Here is a 10580-nt window from a genome sequence, read left to right as displayed (position 1 = left end):
ACCCTCCCACTCGGGGGCTTAGCTGTAGTCCAGTACTCGCCTAAGTTTAAAAAAATCCTACCGAGTGGTGAGCAATCCTCCCACTTGGGGGCTTAGTTGCAGTCCAGTACTCGCCTAAGTTTAAAAAAATCCTACCGAGTGGTGAGCAATCCTCCCACTCGGGGGCTTAGCTGCAGTCCAGTACTCGCCTAAGTTTGTAAAATCCTACCGAGTGGGGAGCAATCCTCCCACTCGGAGGCTTAGCTACATTCCAGTACTCGCCTAAGTTTAAAAAATCCTACCGAGTGGTGAGCAACCCTCCCACTCGGGGGCTTAGCTGCAGTCCAGTACTCGCCTAAGTTTAAAAAATCCTACCGACTGGTGAGCAATCCTCCCACTCGGGGGGCTTAGCTGCAGTCCAGTACTCGCCTAAGTTTGTAAAATCCTACGGAGTGGTGACAATCCTCCCACTCGGAGGCTTAGCTGCAGTCCAGTACTCGCCTAAGTTTAAAAAATCCTAAGGAGTGGTGAGCAACCCTCCCACTCGGGGGCTTAGCTACAGTCCAGTACTCGCCTAAGGTTTAAAATCTGCCCTCATCTGCAAGGACGACGAGGTGCAGGTGGACTACAACCTTGTCCTTTGGAGCTGCGCCACAAATACAACGTATGCTCCATCCCTACCCGCAAGGGCGACGAGGTGCAGATCGACCACGGCCTTCTTCTCCGAGCTACGCCACGAATACAACGTGCCCTCCATCTCCATCCGCAAGGAAGACGAGGAGCAAGTCGACTGCAATCCTTTCCCTAGGAGCTACACCACAAGTACAACGTACGCTCCATCCCTACCCGCAAGGGCGACGAGGTGCAGGTTGACCGCGGCCCTCTTCTCTGAGCTATGCCACAAATACAATGTGTGCTCCATCCTTGTCCGCAAGGACGACGAGGCGCAGGTCGACTGCAACCTTCTTCTTCGAGCTACGCCACAAACACAACGTACGCTCTATCCTTGTCCGCAAGGACGACGAGGCACAAGTCAACTGCAACCTTCTCCTTCGAGCTACCCCACAGATACAACGTGCGCTCCATCCTTGTCCGCCAAGACGATAAAGCGCAGTTCGATTGAAGTCTACATTTCAAGGTTGCATCTCAAACACGAAGGTCATTCCAAATAGGGAGCAGATTCCAAAAGCAATCGCAAGCATACTCAAAAGCAATTCGGATAAATCCTAAAGTTCCAACCGACAAATCAAAAGTATTCGAGCATCAAGCCCGAAGGAGTTTAATGGTTACAGCAACCACTCAGCATTCTGAGGCAAATTTAAGACAGGTTTAAATCTCATAGTTTGTTCACTCGGCAGGAGGAGGGCTGGCGGGTTCGACGAATTCGTCCAAGTCGATTCCTTCTGCGATCCGAGTGGCAGCAGCGATGAAAGTCTCCATAAAGGACTGGAAGTCTTGCCTTTTGGTGTTGGCGACCTTGATCGCCGCCAGCTTGTCTTCTCGAGCTTCCTTGTAGTGGACCCTAACCAAGGACAACGCCACGTCGGCACCACACCGGGCAGAGGACTTCTTCCACTCTAGAACTCGACCAGGAATCTTGTTGAGCCGAGTCATCAGAGATTCGAGGTCATTTTGAAGTGTCGCCCTTGGCCAGAGTGATGAGTAGATCCATGAAACTGCCACCTTCAGACGAGCGAGGTAACTTGTTACGCTGGCGACACGGGATTCCAATAGAAGCACATTCATGGCAGCCTCGTCGCTGACCGGAGAAACGATAGGGTCTAAACTTGTCTCGATCCATCCAGTTTCCTCGTCAAAGTTTTGGCAGAATTCTGTAGTCAAATAGTTAGTGAGTCGACTGGACAGGATTAACTTGCAAGCAGTGAAGCAGTCGGATTAAAAGGAGTACTTTCCGGCATAACATAGAGCTTCTTGGCAAGAGTTCTCAGATAGGCTTCCGTGTCATTTCTCTTACGGACCGCGGACTCCAGCTTCTCATTCAGAGCAATCTTATCCTTCTTCAGACGAGTTACCTCTCGGTTGGACTCATTGAGAGAGGACTTCAGGTTGTTTACTTCTCCTTCCAACACATCGACCGAAGCCAGCTTTTGGTCTACAAGGGCAGCCTTGTCTTGAGCTTCCTTCTGCGCAGCTGCAAGGTCCAAGTCCTTCTTCTCCAGAGCCAACTTCATTTTCTCTGCAAAAGAAGCAATCAGATCAAACAAGAGATCGAAGAAATATCTTAAAAGACGATCGACGTGAACAGTCAACAGACAGTTACCTTCCATACCAGCAGCTTCATCTTGAGCTTTCTTCAACTTTTGTTGGGCCAGCTCCAAGTCGAGGTTGAGTTGCCTCTGCTTCTCCTCAAGTTTGGCAAACTTAGAAATGAGAGTACTAGATTTCTGCAGAAGATAAAAGACATGTCAATCGACAAGATCAAAGATTATTTACTTCCGAGTGACTTAAAAGTTTTCTCAGACCCCAGCCGACTGCACACAGTCGACCGCGGTCTTGGGGACTACACCCAGCGGGTGCACTTGGCGTGCCCCCACTGGTTCAGATCCCATTCGACCGGTCCGCCTGGGTCGAGTGGAAGAAAAGAAAGTAAAAAGTACTCAGACCCCAGTCGACTGCCTGCAGTTGACTGCGGTCTCGGGGACTACACCTAGTGGGTGCACTTAGCGTGCCCCCACCGGTTTAGATCCCACTCGCCCAGGCCGAGTGGAAGAGCGCAAATACCAAAGACAACAAAACACCCAGTGGGTGTACAGACTCGACGCAAACAATAAGAGATTGTATGAAAGAAAATATTTCAGGTAGCATATCCTAATAGAACAAGGTCAGTCGAAAGTCTACTTACCTGGACATTGGCTCGGAGAGCCGCGCTGGCATCGTAAGCAGCCTAGCTGTTCTCGTGCACCGTCTTCATCCGCTCCATCATCACGTTAGCCTGACGGATGCCTTCTGCAGCCGCGTCCGACTGGCTTTCAGGAACATGGTAGTTGGTGAAGAAGGGGGCAGACGACCCAGGTGCGGCAGCTTGGAGCTCCGAAGCATGAGGTTGGATGACTGAACGAAACACCGGTACAATCGACGGTGCAGGGCGCTCACTCGACAATGGGACTACAAAAGTTACAGAGGCCCCACCTGCGTCTTCAGATTGCTGGACGGTTGGTGTTGTCACTGGCCCTTGCTGAGACGTCTTGCCAGTTGCTACTTTTTTGTTCTTTCTGGGCCTAGGGGCCACATCTTCATCATCATCCGGAATCTCGATGACGTTGGCTAGGGCTGCAAATAAATCAGCCGATCCCAAGTGAATTGCCAGAATTTAATCAACCAAATAATCAAGAACAAGATCATAAGAGTTTTACCTGGGTTGGAGGTAACCGTGTCTTCCATTTCCTCGTCTCGGTATTGGTAGGAAGAAGTTTCGGATGTAGCAGCACTGCAAATGTCAATATTCAGTCGGTTATGTTCTGTTGCTCGAGTCGACCAAAATATCAGGTCAGATGATTACCTGAAGATGGTGGGGATGGTCACTTTGATTCTGAGGAAAGCCTTCGGTGCTTTGGAGGAGGTGGCCTTAAATGCTTTCGGCGTAGGAGGCGGCGCAATCTTGAGCTGTTTCGATACCTTCTCAGTCGGCGCCGGGGAATACTTCCTCCGAGAAGGGCTTGAACTCATTATGGTGGCTTCAAAGTCCTGGAATCATCACTTGTAACTCCGTTCTTGCACTCATTATGGTGGCTTCAAAGTCCTGGAATCATCACTTGTAACTCCGTTCTTGTTCCCCTTGCGCATGCCATCATCTTCATGCTTGAACTTTCTCCAATGTTCTTCTTTCTTGTCCAAGCTAGTCCCTTCATTTGTAAGCAAAACAAATGTATCCAATTTAGGAAGCATCATATTCTCATGAACATTAGAATCGTTACCAAGAAACAAAAGTACCTGATAATTCAATTGCCGTGCGTGAGCTCTAGTAATTCGTCCAGTATGTATAGCAGCAGGGGCTGTGGGTGTAACAATGGTATTGATGTCCTCATCATTGTCATATGCTATGAGCGAGATCTCCCATATTGAATCATTTCAATCTCAACATAGTAGGTATGAATGCCCCATTAAAATAAATCTCATTTGCACTTATGGCATAGATGACGAGATGATGGTCATTGGCTTTTGTTTTTCATGTGATGATATTTCCATGCTTCCTTTACATGATTTGGGCAATTCATCTACTACGCCATGCTAGGATCACATAGAACCAAATATGCTTTGTTTTGGATGTTGTTAATATTCTCCATGTGATGTTTCCACTAATGATCATGAGGAGACCCCCATAGTTTCCTCATACATATTAGCAGATTTTGATGCATTTCATACATTGCATGATTCTCATAATTGCTTGCACCATATGCATTCCATGAATAACAATGCTCTACATATTACTCATGATGCATTGCCCAATTTGAGTATCCATTATGCTATACATAACAAGAAACCTATCATGATGGATGACATGTTTCTATATCATGCATCTCATTTACTTGAGCATTGGATATTTTGTGCTAACCAACACAAGCACGTACGCACCATGATGGATGATGTGTACATATACCACACACACACAATTTTTCCTTTGCCTTTTTTGTGTAGGTACTCATGTATACTCGTCAACCTCTCAATCCCAAGAGTTGACAAAAAGAACTCTCAAGAGCAAAGATGACTTGGGATCCCGTGGGTTGTCCTCCCCACCATTTTCTTCGTGCAATGACTGCGCGCATCTATTTTACTTGGCTCTCACACGGCTATGGGCTATATATCACTTGTTATGTTATGCCCATTTTCTCATGTTCACTTTGCATGTTATGCATCTTTACATAATTTTGCCATGCAATTGTGACCCTTGCTTGCATCTACCCATGATTCACCATTTTACTACTCATATCTGTATTTGCATGCTTGGTGGAGATCCTTGTTGATATTGCCATGTGTACCATGAACCTATTTTGCACATATCTTGCTTCCATATTTGTGATATGTCATGTGCATTATGTATGCCCACCATTGCACACATGACATGCTTGCCATGGTTACTCATAGTACGTTGCATCTTTGCACTACTAGCTTGCTTGACTTGATCACTATGATTGATTGCTTTGTCGCATCACCCATGTTCCACTATTACTCGCTTTCTTGGGTTGATGACATATATGCTCTTGCCTCTCATATGATTTGTCTTTATCATTTTCTCTTGTCTCCATTAGTTGCATCCCTCATATCACCTTGTTTTGAGTGCCAACTTGCTATGCTTATTGATCATGGAGACTTGGACATATTCCATGTGATGCATACTTCTTTGATTAAGCCTATTGTATTTGGTTGTTCTCACATCATATGCCTCCATACTATGAAATGCTCCTTTGTCCTTTCTTATGAGCATGATGCATACACTTGTTGGGTATGTTACCACACAAATGACAGGTTTTGCATTTCCGCTAACCTCATTTGTTTTTCTGAGTGTTTGTCATGTTCTTTCATTTTGAAGGATTCACAAGGTGGCACCAGCATGAAACACATTGGTCATGTGAAGGCGTACATGATGCACAACACCAACATTTTCGACATCCTCATAAAGGTGAACTCTTTCCCTTTGAGCCATCCTCAAATACGCATATTGGACGGGTCATTCTTTCATTGTTGTCTCCTTCTTGTCTACATGATACATCTATTGGATGGAGGACCTACATTAGAGATGGACCCTATGCACCTTCAAGTTGAGGAATGCCACGAATTCAAGCATTGGTACACAAACACCTCCATATTTGTTGATTGTGTTCACACATGTCATGCTCGATGGACATATCATACACATGACAAATTTAAATCTTATGCATGGATTGACTCACATCATGACTGCCTTGTTGCATCGTGTATTCCCATGTCACCCATGGTATATGAGCTTGTGCACTTTCTTAGCAAATTTGTTGTGATCTTTCTTGACGACATATTTATACATCATGATCATATTACCCATCATCAATTGCATGATCACATACTCATATTGAGCATCCATTGCCATATTCATGCTATTGATAAACCGTCTCTCTATGACATCATTTTGCACCGTGGTTGCATTGATCACATTCACAATACATTTGTGTGCATAATGAATGCTTTTTCTCCCATGAATGCTTTACATATCATTTCATATCATCTTGCTAAGCTTCATCTGTTTTGCCATGAACATTCTTGCCGCATGGACTCATACTTCCTTGATGGACACTTTGTGTGCGCTAACCATTGTATTTCCGAGTGTCATTTGTGTTTGATCTTTTTGCATGTGTACCACTCCGGAGACACCTTGGAGTACTTGGATTGCGCCATGTCTTCCACTTCATCCAACTACAAGTCCGTCCACGACAACCATTTCCATGGTGATGAGGTTTCCGATCCGAGGTCTGACCTTTCTCGAGGGAGGGGAGATGATGCGGAGCATCCTACGATCATCCCCATCTATATTACGACTTCTCCCCAAGCCCCAAGTGCCCTCATGTTGAGACCTCAAGCATACGCCATTGGACACAAGGTGAACTCGCTCATTTCTGAATCTTCCCTTTCCGTATGTAAGACATGGATGCTACTTCAAGCGCGGACCTTGTTCATAATCAGGTACACCCGAGGAGACCATGGAGAACCCAAGGACCAAGGCCAAGCGTTCGTGAAAGCAAAGGAAGGAGAAGGAAGAAGAGCCAGCTGCTACAGGCCCCGGACATCCGGCCCGACCCCCGGAAATCCGACACCCATCACAGAACACACCCGAAGCTGAACCCCGTCAGCCCGGACATCTAGCCAGAGGCCCGGACATCCGGCTCTTCCCAAGCCGTCGAACATCCGGCCACCAGCCCGGATAACCGGACCCCACCTATCCAGAGAGCACCATGACCGGCCCCGTCAGCCCGGACATCCGGCTCCCCGTGAAGCCCAGGACATCCGGCCCGACAGCCGGACATACGGCCGTCCCTGCCTGCGTGCAGTGCTTCTGGGCCGAGGCCCATGTACCCCTTCACCCCTTAGACTATATATACTTCCCCTCTGCCTACGTTTTAGGGTTAGCGCTGTGATAGCTCATTTGAGAGATAGAGCTTCTCTCATCCATACGGATCTACTCCTTGAGACAGACCGCAGCCCCTCTTCGGAGAAGATCCACCTTGGATTCAAGACCCCTCACAGGAAGATCCCCTCGTGGATTCAAGACCTCCTTACGGAGAAGAACCGGTTACCTCTTGTATCCTCCTTTGTTGACATTGGATCTTGTATCTCCTCTCGTGTTCCGAGGATCTAGCACATGTGTGACTTAATCTTGTTGGTTTGAGTGTTCCTCTTTGTGCCCCTTTGTGATTTCCCTTCGTGTTTTCACCTCGTGTTAATTGCGGCATCCGCTCCTTTCGTGAAAGATCGGCCCCTAGGGTTCCTACCCTACATCAACTCGAAAGTACAATGGTTAGCGCACACAAAGTGTCCATCATGTAAGAATGAGTCCGTGAGGCAAGATTGTTCGTGACAAAGCACATGAAGCATAGCAAGATGATATGTAATGAGATGTAAAGCATTCATGGGAGCAAAAGAATTTGTAGCATGCACAAAGGTGTGTTCAATGTGATTAATGCGACCATTGTGCAAAATGATGTCATGGTGGGACGGTTTATCAAAAGCATGAACATGGTAATTGGTGCTCAATATGAGTATGTGATCATGCAATTGATGATGGGCAATATGTTCATGATGTATGAAGATGCCATCAAGAAAGATCACAACAAATTTTCTAAGGAAATGCACAAGCTCATATATCATGGATGACATGGGAATACAAGATGCAACAAGGCAATCATAATGTGAGTCAACCCATGCATAAGGTGCAAATTTGTCATGTGTATGATATGTCCATCGGGCATGACATGTGTGAGCACAATCAACAAATATGGAGGTGTTGGTGTACCAATGCTCGATGTCGTGGCATGAGTGGAGGTTTGAAGGCGCATCCACTAAGTCCGAGCGCTCCTCAATGTGAAGGACCATAGAGCTAATCTCCAATGTTGGTCCTCCGCTCGCGAGATGTATCATGTAAACAACAAGAAGGAAGCAACAATGAAAGAGTGACCCATCCAATATGCGTATTTGAGGATGGCTCAAAGGGAAGGAGTTCACCTTTATGAGAATGTCAAAACTGTTGGTGTTGCGCATCGTGTATGCCTTCACATGACCAAGTTGTCTTGTGAAGGTACCACCCTGTGAATCCTTCAAAATGAAAGGACATGACAAATACCCGGAAAAACAAATGAGGTTAGCGGAAGTGCAAAACCTATCATTCATGTGATAAGATACCCAACAAGTGTATGCATCATGCCCATCATAAGAAAGGACAAGGGAGCATTTCATAGTATGAAGGCATATGATGCGAAAACAACAAAATACAATAGGTTCAATCAAACAAGCATGCATCACAAGAAATATGTCCAAGTCTCCACGATCAATAAGCATAGCAAGTTGGCACTCAATACAAGGCTATATGAGAGATGGCACTATTAGAGACAAGAGACAGTGATCAAGACAAATCAAGTGAGAGGCAAGGCATATATGTCATCAACCCAAGAAAGCTTGTAAGAATGGAACATGGGTGATGGGACAAAGCAATCAATCAAAGCGATTAAGTGGTGCAAGCTAGTAGTGCAAAGGTGCAACGTACTAGAGGTAATCATGTCAAGCATGTCATGGGTGCAAATAGTGTGCATGAATAATTCACATGACATAGCACAAGCATGAAAGGAGGATATGAGCAAAGTATCATCAATGTATTGGCGTGAGGCCACATGTAAATAGCAATGGGACATTATGACTCTCCCAACACAACAAGCAAGAATAACATGAGGCACCTGGTAAACATGGAAATAGCAACAAGCACTACCGGAATCAGCTACTTTGCCGTCTGCCAAGGCAGACGGCAAAGGCATGGAAGGCAGATGGCAAAGGCCTTTGCCGTCTGCCGCGGATGGCAAAAGGCGCCTGTCGGTGTCAAAACCGGCGGATCTCGGGTAGGGGGTCCCGAACTGTGCGTCTAGGCCAGATGGTAACAGGAGACAGGGGACACTTTCTTTTACCCAGGTTCGGGCCCTCTCGATGGAGGTAAAACCCTACTCCTGCTTGATTAATATTGAAGATATGGGTAGTACAAGAGTAGATCTACCACGAGATCAAGGAGGCTAAACCCTAGAAGCTAGCCTATGGTATGATTGTGTATGGAGTTTTTACTCTATGGACTACAACCCTCCGATTTATATAGACATCGGATAGGGTTAGGGTTACACAGAGTCGGTTACAATGGTAGGAGATCTTGAATATCGCATCGCCAAGCTTGCCTTCCACGCCAAGGAAAGTCCCATCCGGACACGGGACGAAGTCTTCAATCTTATATCTTCATAGTCCAGGAGTCCAGCTGAAGGTATAGTCCGGCTATCCGAACACCGCCTAATCCAGGACTCCCTCAGTAGCCCCTGAACTAGGCTTCAATGACGACGAGTCCGGCGCGCAAATTGTCTTTGGCATTGCAAGGCGGGTTCCTCCTCCAAGTCCTTCATAGAAGATTTGTAATCACCAAGAGTAGTGTCCGGCTCTGTAAAATAAGTTTCCATATATTGCTATAGAGAGAATAATATTAACACAAATCAAATCTGCTGACATATTCTGCAGTGCGCCATCACACTACAGCCAAGTCCTTTACTCGAATCGTTTTTACTTTTCCACCTCAGCATGTTTTGCGAGGCGGTTTCCTTGGCATGTCTTGTCAAAGCAGAGATCGTGTACCCTTTTTACGGGATTTTCATTAATACGGATGTGGGTAACCCAGCCGCGCCATTTATCACGGCGCTCGGGAGGCAAGTGAGTTTTATTAGGCAAGTGGGGATGCATAACCGCATCCGCCTATATAAGGGGATAAGGATCCACCCTTTCTACCTACGCCTTCTTCCTCGTTTGCCTACCCATTTCTTGCGCACTCGAGCTCCAGCGCCCAAGCCCGCACTTCCTGCCTCAACCGTCTCCAGCAATGTCCGTGGCGAGAGGCAAGTGGAAGGTCTCCTCCTTCACGGAGGGCGACGTCAAAAAGCTTAGGAAGGCCGGATACTTGTCCAAAGACATCACGCACCAGCTTCCCGAGAAGGGGCAGCTTATCCCCACCCCAAGGCCCCATGAGAGGGTAGTATTTCTCCTCCACTTCCTCCGCGGACTGGGTTTCCCACTCCACCCATTTGTCCGGGGGCTCATGTTCTACTACGGCCTGGATTTCCACGATCTGGCTCCGAACTTCATCCTCAACATCTCGGCGTTTATCGTCGTGTGCGAGGCCTTACTCCGCGTCCGCCCCCATTTCGGCCTCTGGCTCAAGACTTTCAACGTCAAGCCCAAGGTGGTGAGCGGCAGCCAGCCGGAGTGCGGAGGCGCCATGGCGGGCAAGATGGCCAACGCCCTATGGTTCGAGGGCTATTTCGTGGAGACCTTAAAGGGATGGCAATCCAGGTGGTTTTATATCACCGAGCCACGCGATC

This window comes from Triticum urartu, chromosome 6A, assembly GCF_056163025.1.
Source record: "Triticum urartu cultivar PI428250 chromosome 6A, HENAU_Tu73, whole genome shotgun sequence".
Classification (NCBI taxonomy): domain Eukaryota; kingdom Viridiplantae; phylum Streptophyta; class Magnoliopsida; order Poales; family Poaceae; genus Triticum; species Triticum urartu.
Note: the sequence above shows the minus strand (reverse complement) of the source record.